The sequence below is a fragment of the Schistocerca nitens genome, chromosome 1 (assembly GCF_023898315.1).
Source record: "Schistocerca nitens isolate TAMUIC-IGC-003100 chromosome 1, iqSchNite1.1, whole genome shotgun sequence".
Classification (NCBI taxonomy): Eukaryota; Metazoa; Arthropoda; class Insecta; order Orthoptera; family Acrididae; genus Schistocerca; species Schistocerca nitens.
Genome location: NC_064614.1, coordinates 996211361 through 996228341, shown reverse-complemented (window position 1 = coordinate 996228341; position 16981 = coordinate 996211361). Strand labels below are relative to the sequence as shown.

The following is a 16981-nucleotide window of genomic DNA, read 5'->3' as shown; positions in this document are numbered from 1 at the left end:
GGCCCGAGAGAGTACAACGTCATAGCGATAAGTGGGTTCATACTGCCAACTTCTTTGTAAGCTTGACTCGATTTTGTAACGACCGGACGAACATAGCATACCCTCTCAACCCGTTACGTTTCATTTCGTTTCCTTCTCTTCTTCTGTGTTCTTCATTTTTTATGTCACGCTGTGTAGTTGCCTAAACGAAAGACGTTAAATTTCCAGTGTATGGCCCCATATTTCCTACAACTTTACACGTTGTAGCTTATGGTATTAGCATCGGTGGTTGACAAGAAAGAATATGTCGCTCCACAACTTTTCGGAATTTATACGTAGATGTAAAATTCAAATATGGTTTAAATGTCTCTGAGCACTATGGGACTTAACTTCTGAGGTCATCAGTCCCCGAGAACTTAGAACTACTTAACCTAACTAACCTAAAGACATCACACACATCCATGCCCGAGGCAGGATTCGAACCTGCGACCGCAGAGGTTCCAAACTGCAGCGCCTAGAACCGCTCGGCCACTCAGGCCGGCTTGCAAAATTCACTGACAACTTAGGGAAAGCGATGATATAAGAACGGAGGAGTATATTAATAGTACGGATGGAGTGAAATTGCAGGTTGCAAGTTTGTCCGGGAGATGCACATGTATAATGGGACTGGTGATTTACTGACCGTGAAAGAAAAAGTATGAGGATTAGAACCCGGGCCCAGCATTAATTTTTAATTTGTCATACTATTCTATTTCGAGAGATGTACAAAGGTGTGTCTTCTCGATGCTCAGCCTCAGTGAATGTCTACTACTACATTTGTACTGCTTTTCAATCTGTAGAAAATATATTGGATGACTTGGAGACAGAATTGATGACAGCACGATTTCGATATCTATTTATCGCGACGTAGAAAAAACACGAACCAGTGCTGGGTCGTTATACTGTCGGCTGGTGCGGCTGCCGTAACATTTCATCTCTCATAACAACTCGTCAGGGAAGCCGTTAAAGCTCTGATTGCGGGATTCATTGCGCTGCTGATAGCGCCCCTTCTGTGCGTGGCCGCTGGTGTCCCACAGTGCACAACGAATACTGGCTACAGGCTGCATTCATTTATTCAGTCAATCAAAATGTCACAGTGCTTAAAAACACTAGTCGTGTCCAGAATGAGTGGCCTCACACGCTTGCTAAATCATCTTAAAGTAAGCTTACGTAAAAGTATAACAACATTTTCTGATTCCTACTGCCCCTATAACCTTTACATAACAGGAATTGAGCTAGCACGTGGAAGGATTAGTGGAAGCCTAAACTCTAAAAATAGCCTATATCGTATGAAACGTCCTGATTTGGTGACGACTGTTTTACCCTGCAATTTGAGAAGTTTTACTTTTGAAACAAATTACGTTCTAGTACAAGAAACTTTGCGTTGCCATTTCTTTTCCTCTAGTCACCCAGATTATTTTGATTTAACACCAGGATTAGAGTCGCCGACCTTCGTTTAGAACGCCATTCCTTCACGACGGTTCGGTTACCTAACTTATGTTACAAATCTCCTAAGCTGACTATTGTTAAGAAAAAAAAGAAAACCACATGGTTGGCTGAGGACGCTAGGGAGAGAATTTAGTGATGCAGAGGATCGGGTATTAAAAGTCAAAAGACAATAAACTGGTTTCAATCTTCTCGGAACTATAGTTAGATCCACTATAATAAATCCACTTTTGAGCACTTTGTTCCTGAGAGACAGAACTCAGATGATCATAATACTACGTCCATACTGCAAATATAAATGTCTGTTATACTTTCACGATTAAAACACTGAACCGATTGTGATGAAATCTGGTGTGGAGGTAACTTGAACGCTTAGGAAGAACATAGGCTACTTTAGAAAGTACGTAATACAATACATTTATTGATTTGAAGAATTAGCATTGGAGGGCAGCGTGGAGGGTAAAAATCGTAGAGGGAGACCAAGAGATGAATACACTAAGCACATTCAGAAGGATGTAGGTTGCAGTAGGTACTGGGAGATGAAGAAGCTTCCACAGGATAGGGTAGCATGGAGAGCTGCATCAAACCAGTCTCAGGACTGAAGACCACAACAACAACAACAACAATACGAACTAGGGAACAATAATTAATAGAACCTTCAACATTGCAGCGCGTCAGCAGTCGTTGGTTAATATATTAAAAAACTAGAAACCCGCCTCGACTGCGAAAAAAGCACCTAGTGTTTACCTAGGTTTCGGCGTAGATAACTACACCTTGTAGTTGCAGTGTATGACGGGTCGTGGCCCATCGAACACAAGCCGGTGTGAGGTGGAGGTTACACCATTACGTTAAGTAACGGTTTAGACTTTGTGCATATGTACTGTTTGCGTTCCCCTTTTTTCGTTTATAAATGCATAGCCATGATGTTCTTTTAATAATTGACAAAGGTCTTTTTAGGCACTTGTGGGTTTTATTGTTCTGAAGAAGGTGTAGTTTTCTACACCGAAACCTAGGTAAACACTAGGTGCTTTTTTCGCAGTCGAGGCGGGTTTCTAGTTTTTTAATATAAAAACTATAATTAATCTTCGAAAAAGCTAGTTTTTGGTTTTTAAACTTTATTATATTTCTGAAAATGCTTTTATTGTTAGGTATGGTCTATGTAATACGATTCAACGTAATGAGTACAATGCTTTTACAATCATATACGTCTTCAAGCCGTACTTCCATTCCAATATTAGTCACACATCGATTAAATTTCAGCCGCTCAGTGTCACGCGTCCTTATAGCTTTTAAACGTGCGTCAACGTGCATCAGCTGTTCGTGGTCTTGGGGCTGGCCGTAGGGTCCCAGGTTGTATACACGTCGATGTCAATTTTTCTTCTATCGCACTTGGATGTGTGTGTTGTCTTCATCACGACCTTACCATCATCGACAAGCACGTCGCCAGCGTGGCATCATAAAAAGACTCGCATCAAGCATCCGAGGTTCCCGAACGCCAACAATGATATGCAAAAGCAGCCGTGGTAACAGCTAGTTTATTCAAAAATAACTTGATGATGGTAAGCAATAGGGAAACAAACGTTGCAAGTAGGCTATTACTCACTTGAGTTTTGTTTGTTGTGCAGTATCATTTGCTGCTGCTTGTCATAACTTCCTTCGTTCAAATTTCGCACGGTGCTTCTCGAGAAGTTAATCCCATCATCAAGTGCGATTTTCGAGCACTACGCCATCTTTGAGTGTTGTGTTTGCGATGTGTTGAATGCTGCATTATTCCGGCCTCTTTCACTACAATATAAACAAATTTTCTACCTGTGAGAAACAGGCAGTGAGTTCCACACCTGGTCTACAGTCCACATTAGCACCCACACAAATAACACGATACATTATCAGCAATAGTCACACGCATACACCCATTTGAAAATGTAGAGTAAAATGTTAAAGCAGTCCACTGAGTAATTAAAGGACATAAAACTGATCCCTTGGAAGTACTGCAGATATATTCCCAGTTGAAATAAGATTATTATTGAATGAAAGACTCGAGAGTGACTCCGTGAAATTTTTCAGATGCTTCGACAGTAAAGCTAGCAAACTGAAACATAAATTGTATCCGATATATAAGCAAATTATGGTTTTAAATTAGACACGAAACATACCGCTTGCACTAAACATGAACACACACGCTCTGTAGATGACCAGTTGCATGATATCTCTGTTGACAATATGTGACTGATCTTTGTACCTATTTGTTTAAGTATGTTCCTGCATTTAACGTGTACTAGGGACTGTGAAATGTGTAGGTGATGTATAATATGTGCGTGTTTCTAAATAAGAGGTCAACAAGAAATATTGAAGTAAGACGTTGTTCCAAACTCGCTATCGTCTACAGGAAAAGATATGTCAGCAATTACAAAATTGATCATGTTTGCATTGTAGTAAAGTCACCACATTGAAAATGCCACACTGAGTAAATAAAGGACATAAAACTGATCCCTGATCAAGCGAGGTGATTTTGGACACCGGGGAGAATTCGGACAGTATGGCTTATTTGCTCTTTGCCACTGCATAGAAACAAAGAGTTACTTATTTTAACGTCCGTGCGCCAGTTATTTTAAGCGCAAGATTGCATTTATCACTTTCCAAAATTTTTATTTTGCGTCACTTGTTTCCCTAGGTGAATAATTGATGAACAGTCTCAGTGTTAAAAATCCATGCATTATCGTAAAGTGGAAACTTTCTATTGTTGTTACTGAAACCGTAGCTAACAGTATTGAGACAATTTCTGTAGAAGTTTGTCGAGTTTCTTGTGCAAGGTTATAAAATAACGACGGTTTTTGTAAAACTATGTACCGTGTGGGGTGATTTCGGACAATGACAAGAACGTATAGGAGGAGCAGGAGAGGTGCTACAGTACGGTGTAATTATGACCCGGAACTTTTAGATAAAGCTGTTCGTGATATTCAGAGTGGTAAACTATCATACAGAGAAGCATGAGATTTGTATGGTATACCTAACTCAACCCTACAAAATAAAGTGCAGAAAGTACATCCGAAAAAAATGGGAGGTCAGCCAGTGCTAAATAAAGAAGAAGAAGAAATGTTGAAGCAAGGTATCTCGAGGGCTGCACATCGGGGATTTCCCTTGACTAAATTGGATATTAGATATTTAGTTAAAGGCTACCTCGATAAATCAGGCCGAAAAGAGAAGAAATTTAGTAATAATTTGCCAGGAGAAGAATGGGTGCATTTATTCCTCCAACGACAGTCAGAGGATCTTTCTGTTCGTTTAAGCGAAAATATTAAATGAGCTCGTGCAGAACTTATCTGTAATATATAAAATTCATTATATCATTCCATATCACTTATTCATAACAAAGAGCTACCTTAAAATGTGTAAAAGTCACCAAAATCAAATAAAAAGCATGTAGAATTTAAAAAAAGGCAGTAACTGTCCGAATTTGCCCTCTATATACTGTAACTTCGGACAGAGATTTAAAAAACATGTGTCTGAAATCACCCTAATCCGTGGGGTGACTTCGGACACATTATTTAACTGCCTCAGATAAATATACCTACACATACACTTCCTCGTTCTGGGATATTTTATTCCTACACATATACCCTACCACTTCCATAACAATCAATTTAATCTAACAATATATATGAAAGTTACAATCAAAATAACGACAAAAACGTTCGAAATCACCCCGTTTGACGGTATACGAAAAACAGGACTTGATAAAGAAAAATGAATAAAAAAAGAAAAATCGTGTCTATCAGAAAATGTTATTGTGCATACTGAATAAAGTAAACAAATATTGTTATTTTTCCACCTCACATAATTCTAATTTATTTTTGTTATTTCAGGTAAGCCACACTGGGTGATCGTCCTGCATGGTACTACGCCGACGTGCAGTGCTCCAATGCCTCTGCAGATATGGGAATATCGCGGAAACCCTGATTCACAGTAAGCTGTCGCGGCTGTTTGAAGACGATATAATGAATCACAACGATGTTTTACCAAAGGTCTAGATTTTTTGACATGGTGGATGCAGAAACAGGCAAAGCCTACCTAACAGATAATGGATGGGTTGGCTAACCCTCAGGGGCTTGGAACAGCCACAGGCTGACTGTACGTTAAAGTTTCTGACAGGTACCTTGGCATGTGCTCAACAAAGATGTGTGGGTGGCACTGAGGGTGTTGTCGAATTGGGGAGGAGGGGTCTTAGAAGTACCCTTTGCTAGAATGAGATTTTCACTCTGCAGCGGAGTGTGCGCTGATATGAAACTTCCTGGCAGATTAAAACTGTGTGCTGGACCGAGATTCGAACTCGGGAGCAATTGCCTTTCGCGGGCAAGTGCTCTACCAACTGAGCTACCCAAGCACGACTCACGCCCCGTCCTCACAGCTTTACTTACGCCAGTACCTCGTCTCCTACCTTCCAAACTTTACAGAAGCTCTCCCGATTTCGAGTCTCGGTCCGGCACACAGTTTTAATCTGCCAGGAAGTTTCATACCCGTTGCTATTTTATTCACGTACATGTTAATGTTACAACCCCCCCCCCTCCTCCTCTTCAGCCACCTGTGACCACGCTAAACGAGTGTAAGAAGCAGGAGTGTTGAAAAAGCAGGAACACCCTGCTTTTTCGGATCATTTTCAAACTTCGTCGAATGGTCGAATTTTCCTTAGTGGTACCCCCTGTATACTGGTGCAAAAATTGTGGTCTCACTACGGCCCCAAAGAAATCAGATGACGTTCACTGGATCTGTGGCCCAGCGAAGTTCGCAGAATGTGGCTGAAAGGCCCAACGGTTGGCAACAGTTTCTTTGTCAAGGGCGGAGCGGTTCTAGGCGCTTCAGTCTGGAACCGCGCGACCGTTATGGTCGCAGGTTCGAATCCTGCCTCGGGCATGGATGTGTGTGATGTCCTTAGGTTAGTTAGGCTTAAGTAGTTCTAAGTTCTAGGGGACTGATGACCTGAGATGTTAAGTCCCATAGTGCTCAGAGCCATTTGAACCATTTGTCAAGAATGTCGTCCTGCTGCTCATCACACTGCCAACCGTCGGTTTCCACCGCGGAATGTATGGGAATCCAAGTACCAAGGGAAAGGGTGGTTTCATTGACGCCTGTGTGCCATCCTCTGGGGTCTCCTCGCGTCGATTCTGAGCGGCCGTGTGTCTGAAATGTTTTCCTCGACCACTCACAAGAAAACCGCATGTTTTCGATGCTGAGTATCGCAGCTCTGACCTCCATCGCTGAGGCGTCAAAGTAAGGTGTGAAGTGTGGGCAAGAGTGGATATGACGTCCTTCACACAGTGTGACAGGTCCACAGTGGCGCTGGGACGAATTACCTCCTTTTTTTCCGACACCTTGCTGTTTGAAGCATCACCGAGCTTGAAGGTGACGTCGCAGGGAGCCACGCTTTTGTAACATTACAGAGCAAGTCTCTAGGCAACCTTGAACCAAATTTCAAAATTTTGCGTCCGAATGAGAGACGATTAGGTAGTTTCGAAAAAGTGATCCTTTAAATTTGTTGCAACGTGTTTTTATTTCCGACCTGTACAAAACCGATACGTGTTTCACAGTTTTATTCTCGTTGAAAGTAGTCACTAGCATTTTGTGTAAAGCGTTGCCACCGATATGAAAGTCGCAGAATACCCTTAGCAGCGCCGGTTGTGTTGATGGTTCGAGTGGAGCGGTCTATTGACCAACGGATCTCTGTAATACACCTGAAGCGAAAGCCATGACGTGCTTTCTTCGATTTACGAATCAAGTTGAATTCACGACGGCTTAAGTCCGTGGAGTGCGATGAGTGGTGCTACACTTTCCAGCCCCATCCGTTGAACACGTCAGTCAAACTTGCGCTATATGAACCCGAACATTGTCCTGAAAAATGATGGGGAAGTCCTACAGAAAGTTTCGCAGCTCCTTTCTCTAAGTTTTTCGCGAGCTGTGATCCAAAAATGAACAGCTTAGTGAATGAAGGAGTTGCTTCCATATCACTGGCTACGGGTTATTCACAATGCTAGTGACTACTTCCAATGACAAATGTGTTCAAATGTGTGTGAAATCTTATGGGACTTAACTGCTACGGTCATCAGTCCCTAAGCTTACACACTACTTAACCTAAACTATCCTTAGGACAAAAAATGGCTCAAATGGCTCTATGGGACTTAACATCTATGGTCATCAGTCCCCTAGAACTTAGAACTACTTAAACGTAACTAACCTAAGAACATCACACAACACTCAGTCATCACGAGGCAGATAAAATCCCTGACCCCGCCGGGAATCGAATCCGGGAACCCGGGCGCGGGAAGCGACAACGCTACCGCACGACCACGAGCTGCGGACACTAAGGACAAACACACACACCCATGCCCGAGGGAGCACTCGAATCTCCTCCGGGACCAGCCGCTTCCAATGACAGGAAAGCTTTTAAAAAAGTAAATAGTTGCCAATATTACACTCTTGACCCTTTTGCTTGACAAAATTTTCATGAAAAAGCGACAGCTCAACTTAGTGTCACAGTTGTGTCTGTGAAACTTATCTGTGGATATTTAAGTACTATGCAACTAATGTCAGCTGTACTAAAACTTCTTAACGCGTTGATAAGTTAATAACCATCGAAAGGAGAAACTGTAGCACATCTGCGATAATTGCTAAACGCTTAGGGTAAGATGACCTGATACAAAATCACCAAATTTGTCTGTATTATTAAAAGAAAAAGAGTAACAGATAGAAAAAAATATAATGTTAGAGAGTTTAAGTTTCTTTAAAATGGAATTATATTTACTTCTTTATTTACAAATGTAGACTAAAAAAATAAAAACAGTGTATCATTTTTGTCGTGAAATTCTTAGATATCATACGGCTGGTCCAAAATATGGTTCACATATGATATTATTACGTCCACTGAAAAGAGCAGGTTGAAGTCTTAAAAATGAGGTATAGAGCGCCCACAATGATACATTTGCATAACTGGGATTTTTCTGTGGGGGATATTTCTAGGATGTTAAAACGCACGTCAGAGTGATCCAGAGAAATTTCGTTGTGTTTCTCCTATTTTTAGAGCTAAAAAGTCAACCATCAAGGTGTAGGAACTGTTTATAGTGATACTTAATATATTGACACTAATACAAAAATAAAAAATACTTTAGACAGGATCACTGCCTAATTTTCTTTCATGATTATCAACGGTACTATTCAACACAAAGTAGATTCCTCCTTTGACATTTCCCATCCCATTATCAAGATGAGGAATTGGCAATTTCCCCATCATATCACTCTCGTTAGAAAGAGAAAGGCCACTTCCGTTTAATGTAAAAACTATTTCGTCGTTGCCCACAGACTTCAGAGCCATAACTCCTACGTAAATTTCCAGTACTTTTTGAACGGTGACAATATTTCTATAGCTGTTTAAATTCCTCTTTCTTCCCCGAAATTTAGCCAAGGTATAATCTGACCCACCTACATGCCGTAGATCAGTCATTACAATAGGATCTGGTGGTGCGAATGTCCACATCTTTAAAGAGATGTTGCAATCAGTCTTCTCAGTTTCCTTTCTTTTGTGTGTGTACTTCCAAAGATTTGGCCACAGTCATAGTTTTCAGGGACTCCTGTTGCTGGGCTACTCATGTTTCATTTAAGGGCATTTTTCTATTTCATTAATGAGTTTATTGCTGGAGTTGTGGGCTCCCGCGGTTCTGTAGCTGGCATAAGGGTAGGGCGGCAACACGCAGAACACCGCTGCGTGGCTGGTGGCTGGTTCGCAAAAGACAATGTATCACTTTCAGGAATCATCATCAACGTCAACGTGTGTTAATCACTTACAGGCGGCAGGTGGCATATCTAGTACTGGACGACGGGGGGTGGGGGTGGGGGGGGGGTGGGGAATGGAGGGGGAGGGGGTCGTGGTAAACAGCGCAGTCGCTGTCGTAATGCAGAAACGGAGCGATATATTTGATGTCCAAAAGGGCATGCTCACTGGCTTTCGGGCCAAAGATGGAAGCATTTCCGAAACGGCTAAGCTTATAAACTGTTCGCGTTCCTCGGTGATTAAAGTACGCTATGTCATTTCAAAGTGGCGCTATCCAAAACCAGCTGGAAGGCAACTTTGGTGCATCATGGGCCATGGGTAACAGGGGTGAATGACATAAGAAACTGTCAGCCTCGATTGGGGTAATGAAACCAACCTTTACCCAGGTTTCAGCCTATATAATTGAGCCTTCTTCAGAAAATATACCTGAATCTATAATTTATCTAAGATGGCATGGTCTAGAAATAAAGAGTTGCACGTGAGCTCCCAAGGTCCACCGCACTGCGTCCATGGAGACGAGGCGTACGCCAGAGCTTAAGTCAAGTCTTGGTGTTGACTTAGTACTTACGTACCGCGTTTTTGAAATGTGACTACTCCTATTCAGGCTGTTTTAGTTTTATTTCTAGACCATGACCTCTTAGACAAATTATAGACTGAGATATATCTTCAGAAGAAGGCTCAATTTTTTGGGCTGAAACCTAGGTAAATGTTGGTTTCATTACCGCTGTAGAGGCTGATAGTTTCTTATATATTAGATTATCGCGATTGCTGACTGGGCTGCAATGTAGAAAGTACAAAAAAAAAAAAGGGGGTGGGGGGTGAATGACAGCTGCGGAGATGTGTAGGGGCGAATAGACTTGGAACTGTTGAGCAACTGACCATCCAGATGCACCAAGGGGCTACCTACAGTGTCTCCTCATTGATCGTTCAGCGAACTGTACTCCATATGGGCGTCTGCAGTAGGCGCCTGTCTGGTGCACCATGCTGACAGTAGCTCATCGTCTATGATGGCTGGAATTTACAGTGCAGTACCACAAGTGGAAGTCCACTGAAAGGGACAGGTGGCATTTCTAGATGAATCAAGTGTTATGCTTCATCAGGCAGATTGCCGTCGGCGTTAACGGTGTGAAAAGACTGAAAGCAAACAATGAGTGCTATGGTCTGGGCAATGTTTTCGTGGGAATCCCAGGGTCCTCTTGTCATTCTGGAAGACACAGTGGCTCAGCACAAGTTTGCATCTATCCATGGGGACCATATCCACCCCTACAGTATGTTTGCTTTTCATCGGCACGATGGCATCTAACAGCAGGACAATGCAACATGTCACACAGTTCGCAGAGCACCGTGTGTGGTTCAAAGACCACCAGGATGAGTTTACCACCTGGATCAGGCTGTTCGCTCCATGGACCCTCAGCCGAGGAACCCGGCGCAGCTGCCCACGGCACTGCGGGAATGCGGTCGGCATGGCTTCATATCCCTGACAGTGCTTTCCAAAACTTCACAGACTCTCTCCCTGCACGTCTCGCAACGGCCCGCTCTGCAAAAGGTAGTTATTCAGACGTTTGATACGCGGCCACATTAACGTGACTCGACAATGTCATTTGGAATAGAGTGTTTCATATTTAAGTATTATATTGACTGCTTAACAATTGTCTCTGTGTAATAAAGGTGACAATAACACATAATTCAGCAGATGGAGCACAGTTTTATGTATACGTAACAAAAATGTGTAAGGAATATGGTCAATAGTTGCGTAAATGTCAAAAATGTTCTAGAGGTGTGTGAACTTTATTTTTATTCTGAAAGTGCTGGTTTTTAGAATCTTTTTTATTTACTTCCAAAGTGAAATTTCTAATGGAAAAACAAATCATGGCTAACTATTTCTGAACAATGGCAGTAAGAACATTTCTGATACGTATGGTCTTCTCATGAACAGAAGTTTTGGCTGCAGTAGTTTTAAGATACCTTGTTTCTTCAAATCTCTAGTTTGACAATTTTATTAAAGGTTTTATGTGCAAAAGGAAGTTCGTCTGGCATTTTCTCTGAACAAACATTTTGTCTTTAGCTACGCGTTTCCAGTGTATAGAAAATTAACACGCACCAGTCTAGCGGCTTGCTCGCGGCGGCTGAATATCCTAGTACGAAACGCTACCAGAGTAAGCGTGGGACAGCGACAGCTCGCTATGTATCTGCTCACATTTAGAGTCATGTTACAAATAGTCACTACCCCAGTGGCAGCGCAAATATGTAAGTGGGTTCGAGCGTGCGCGTTTTCGACCATTTACAGCATTTCCTGCTAGCGGTTTTCACGGCGCAAATAATTTACCCGCTCGGAAATAATTTATCTGATCTCCAGCTTTCGCCTGCGGCGTCTAGGGACCGCCGTGCATAATTCAATTTCGCCACCGATACAGCACGGCTACACCGAGTCCTGGCGCGGGAAAGTCACCTGACGGTGGGTAGTACTTGCTATTCAGCGTGCACCATGCAGAGCAAGCCCTCTGCCGTGTCTATAGGTGTTGCGAAACAAATGCAGCACTGGGGCTAGTACAGTGTTTGTAGGCTTAGATACTGATGCACTATATCTTCATTTTTTATGGATTGTTTTTATTTTCCAACTGGTTCACACGAATGAAGTATTTAAACTGTATTCCCCCTGATTCTATCATTTTGCAATCGTTCCAGCAGCGGTCAATTTAATTATAGTTCCCAGAACTTAATCAGTCTGAAAGTATGACGTTGAGGAGAGGGAATAGGTTCCACCAACATTCTTTAAGAGATGGTAGTGTGGACGAAAACAAGAGAAATATGTCCGGTAAAGCGTTGACTCTTCCAGAGAGAGCCGGAGTGGCACAGGCGCGGAACGCACGTTAGACACCTCCTAGCCCCTAGCGGCTCCGTCCCGTCTTAGGACCGAGTGCTATCAAATTAAGCGAGCAGCCGGCGCCACGTTTGAAACTGCCGTTCCCGCATGCCTACAAGCGTCAAGCCAACGTCTTTACACAAACTGCGACATCGTCGCGAAAAAACAGTGACCCTTATATGTAATTAGTTTCCTATAATTTACTTCTATGGTCACAAACTTTTTGTTAACAGATTACCGGTTTCGGTCTTTAATGGCCATCATCAGATCTGCAGCAAAAATGGGAAAAACATAAATACACTCGCAAACTGTATACAGCTTAAGAATAATACATAGACCATAATGAAAAGGAGTACTGACAAAATTTACATATGTGCGCTTTAAATATGAAGAGGCATACCTGTTTCATAAAAACAAAGTCCTAATGTACTGCAGCCATAGTGGCATCGTCAAATTTTAAATGCAGAATCAGCACCAGCATCGTCAAATACATATAAATAACATCACAAGCACGAGTCATGTTGTCAGTAGTACTACTGTTTAAAACAAGCTGCCGTACAGTAGCCACAAGGTGTTTGTGTTGTAAGTTCACCAGATGTCGCTAATGTCGGCATACACTAGTTTTCAATAATTAACTGAAACAGCGGAAATAAAGGGGGATACAATAGTTGAAGTCTGTAATAATCTTATAACGTATAAAAGGCATTACAGTAATAAAAAGCAATAAAAAGAAGAACACGACAAAAGTAATATTGTTAAAAAGAGGAAAAGTTAAGAAACAGTGGCTGACATGTGCTCTAGTGCCGATATTCTAGATAATGACATGCCCTTGAAATGCTGAAATGCAGACTGAAGATTATCGTCGCCATAAATAATCTTTGCCCAATGTACTAACGGGTTCAGTGCCGCTTTCTAGTGACGGGGTAGTGAAAACAGTTGGCGTTTAAGTACCGGTCAGTGTGCGTAGATTTCCTGTACACTGAATGACCAAGCAGGCCTCCTGCCTTTCGATCAACTAAGACATAAAAGAACGGAAGCTTGCCATCACTCTGCAAGACGACAGTAAATGTAGGGATGGACAACGTTAATGTGGTCGACGAAATGCTGCAGTTCATTTTCACCATGAGCCGTATCAAGAAGTTGCCATCAACCTACCGTAGGGAGAAAGATGGCCACAACTTTACGGGGATGACGCGGCTTGTAAACCGAGAAGATTTCATTGAAGCATGCCACGGCGAAACGCTCCGAGTAAGCGTTTAATATTATTTTAGTTACCAGAACACAAACAATTGAATGGCAACCAACTACGTTGCTCAATTAACACCACGGCTGTATCAAAGCGTACTAGAGAATGGTAATGTCATTGGAACACACGACTGTTTTAATTTGTGGAAATAAAGAAAATAATGAAGACAAATTTAGAATTGTATCTCCGTTCATATTTCAAAGAGAGATACTTACTCGTGGAGAGAGGGCAACAGGCAGATTCCATATTCCTAGTCTTCCGAAAAAGCATTTGGCAAAGCGCCCCACTACATTGTTAACGATGGTACGGCCATACGGGATAGGTTCCCATATATGTAAGTGACTCGAAGACTTCCTAAGTAACAGAACCTAATACGTTTTCATCGACGGGGAGTCTTCATGAGAGAGAAGGGTATCGTCAGCAATGAGCCAGAGAAGTGTTGCTTTTCTATATGCATAAATGATCTGGATGACAGTGTGGGCAGCATTCTACGGCTGTCGCCGTTGAGTGACTATCGGAAGAGACAAGATAACCTACATAAAATTCCTAATTTGTGTGATGAATGACTAGTATTGGTACGGGGTACCTTCTGCGAGGCATACGACTTATTGTCTTGCAACAGGTATTTGGATGCAGGTGAAGACGTACATACATTACTGGCCATTAAAATTGCTACAACAAGAAGAAATGCAGATGATAATCGGGTATTCATTGGACAAATATATTGTACTAGAACTGACATGTGATTACATTTTCAGGCAATTTGGGTACATAGGATCCTGAGAAATCAGTACCCAAAACAACCACCTCTGGCCGTAATAGCGGCCTTGACACGCCTGGGCATTTAGTCAAACAGAGCTTGGATGGCGTGTACAGGTACAGCTGCCCATGCAGCTTCAACACGATACCACAGTTCACCACGAGTAGGACTGGCGTATTGTGACGAGCCAGTTGCTCGACCACCATTAACCAGACGTTTTCAATTCGTGAGAGATCTGGAGAATGTGCTGGCCAGGGCAGCAGTCGAACATTTCCTGTATTCAGAAAGGCCCGTACAGGACCTACAACATGCGGTCGTCCATTATCCTGCTGAAACGTAGGGTGTCACAGGGATCGAATGAATGGTACAGCCACGGGTCGTAACACATATGAAATGTAACATCAACTGTTCAAAGTGCCGTCAATGCGAACAAGAGGTGACCGAGACGTGTATCCAATGGTACCTCATACCATCACGCCTGGTGATACGCCAGTATGGCGATAACGAATATACGCTTCCAATGTGCGTTCACCACGATGTCGCCAAACACGAAAAAATAACGTTTTACCATTCGTGCAAACAGGTTCGTCGTAGAGTACACCATCGCTGGCGCTCCTGTCTGTGACGCAGCGTCAAGGGTAACCGCAGCCATGGTCTCCGAGCTGATAGTCCATGCTGCTGCAAACGTCGTCGAACTGTTCGTGAAGATGGTTGTTGTCTTGCAAACGTCCCCATCTGTTGACTCAGGGATCGAGACGTGGCTGCACGATCCGTTACAGCCATGCGGATAAGATGCCTGTCATCTCGACTGCAAGTGATTCGAGGTCGTTGAGATCCATCACGGCGTTCCGTATTACGCTCTTGAACCCACCGATTCCCTATTCTGCTAACAGTCATTGGATCTCGACCAACGCGAGCAGCAATGTCGCGATACGATAAACCGCAATCGCGATAGGCTACAATCCGACCTTTATCAAAGTCGGGAACGTGATGGTACGCATTTCTCCTCCTTACACGAGGCATCACAAGAACGTTTCACCAGGCAACGCCGGTTAACTGCCGTTTGTGTATGAGAAATCGGTTGGAAACTTTCCTCATATCAGCACGTTGTAGGTGTCGCCACCGGCGCCAACCTTGTGTGACTGCTCTGAAAAGCTAATCATTTGCATATCACAGCATCTTCGTCCTGTCGGTTAAATTTCCCGTCTATAGCACGTCATCTTTGTGATGTAGCAATTTCAATGTCCAGTAGTGTATATGAAAAATGTTACACCATGAACACCTTGACTGACTGCTGCCAAACTTATAATCCAGCATTTATATGACTGTAGGCTCTGTTGGTTGGTCAGTTGGTTGATTTCGGGGAGAGGAGCAAACATGGAGTCTTCCGATTAAAATTTCATCCTAGTAAGGGCATATTTTTGGTATAGAAAAGTCGAATCATTGATATCATGCCGGAAGATCGAACACACAACTGGCTGTGGCCCAAAGACTGCAGAACGAATGGTGACGACTTGGGCTCAGCACAACACCACGGGAAGAAATCATACAAAGTTCTTACAGCCACTCTGGCTGCTACAGTGGTATCAAAAGAGAAAAATGGACACATGGGAGGTGAATTGTCGCTGCAAATAACTGTCAATATGAAACTTCCTGGCAGATTAAAATGGTATGCCAGATGGAGGCTCGAACCCAGAACCTCTGAGCCCAAGTACTGTCTTTTTTTATACAGGATCTGAAATATTTGGCAGCTCGTAACCACACTCTTCGCAGTCTTCTAGGAAACGGCTTATTTTAGAATCCATTTTTACTGAAACCAAGCCAATTTTTACCGGTATATATGTAGCGTCCTGTATTACGGTGCGTCAACTACCATATGTTTATTACATCGAAAGGCAACGATCTTTAACAGGGTTTGAAATTCCGCCGGTAAACACCGTTTGGTGGTGGTGGTGGTGGTGGTGGTGGTGGTGGTGGTGGTGGTTAGTGTTTAACGTCCCGTCGACAACGAGGGCATTAGAGACGGAGCTCATGCTCGGTTTAGGGATGGATTGGGAAGGAAATCGGCCGTACCCTTTCAAAGGAACCATCACGGCATTTGCCTGAAGCGATTTAGGGAAATCACGGAAAACCTAAATCAGGATGGCTGGAGACGGGATTGAACCGTCGTCCTCCCGAATGCGAGTCCAGTGTGCTAACCACTGCGCCACCTCGCTCGGTACACCGTTTGGAGCTTGTCGTCGCAGAGAGAAGGCCTCATCCATGTTTACTGAAACCAAGCCATTTTTTACCGGTAATTATGTAGCGTCCTGTATACGGTACATCACCTACCATGTGTTTATTACATCGAAAGGCAACGATCTTTAACAGAGTTTGAAATTCCACCGTCAAACACCGTATGGAGCTCGTATATCAGCGTTACGTGTGTCGAAAGCGTCGCGCCAGAGAGAAGGCCTCATCAGCTACGGTAACTGTCCAGCTTGCAGCGTAGGAGGTCGATCAGCACGACCGCGGGCCATCCGTCAATTGCAGCGCCGACATCGGGCAATGCACTGCGCAGTTTGTCGCGAGCGAGAGAGGACCAGCCCATCCCTCCTCATTCTGCCTGCCCGTCCGTCCGTCCCAGCCGGCGCAAAACAACGGCCCGACAGGCGGTGCACCGCTCTGCGCAGGATGGACCAACTAATCAAACGCTTGCTTTTCTCTCTGTGCACGCCTCTCACATGCCAACAACTGACCTTTTACATGCACTACTTGCTGAAGTTTCATACTCACATTGCATCGTTATGTCCACCGCTCTCAACGCACGTTGTCAAGGGCAAACTTTAGGAA

The 16981-nt window shown here is 43.3% G+C and overlaps 1 non-coding gene across 1 annotated transcript; it reads right to left on the bottom strand.

The window, feature by feature from the left end:
- Nucleotides 1-441: 441 nt before the first annotated feature.
- On the bottom strand, nucleotides 442-517 carry Trnas-gga (transfer RNA serine (anticodon GGA)). Its single transcript has one exon. It is a non-coding gene; the product is annotated as a tRNA-Ser (tRNA).
- Nucleotides 518-16981: the final 16464 nt, after the last annotated feature.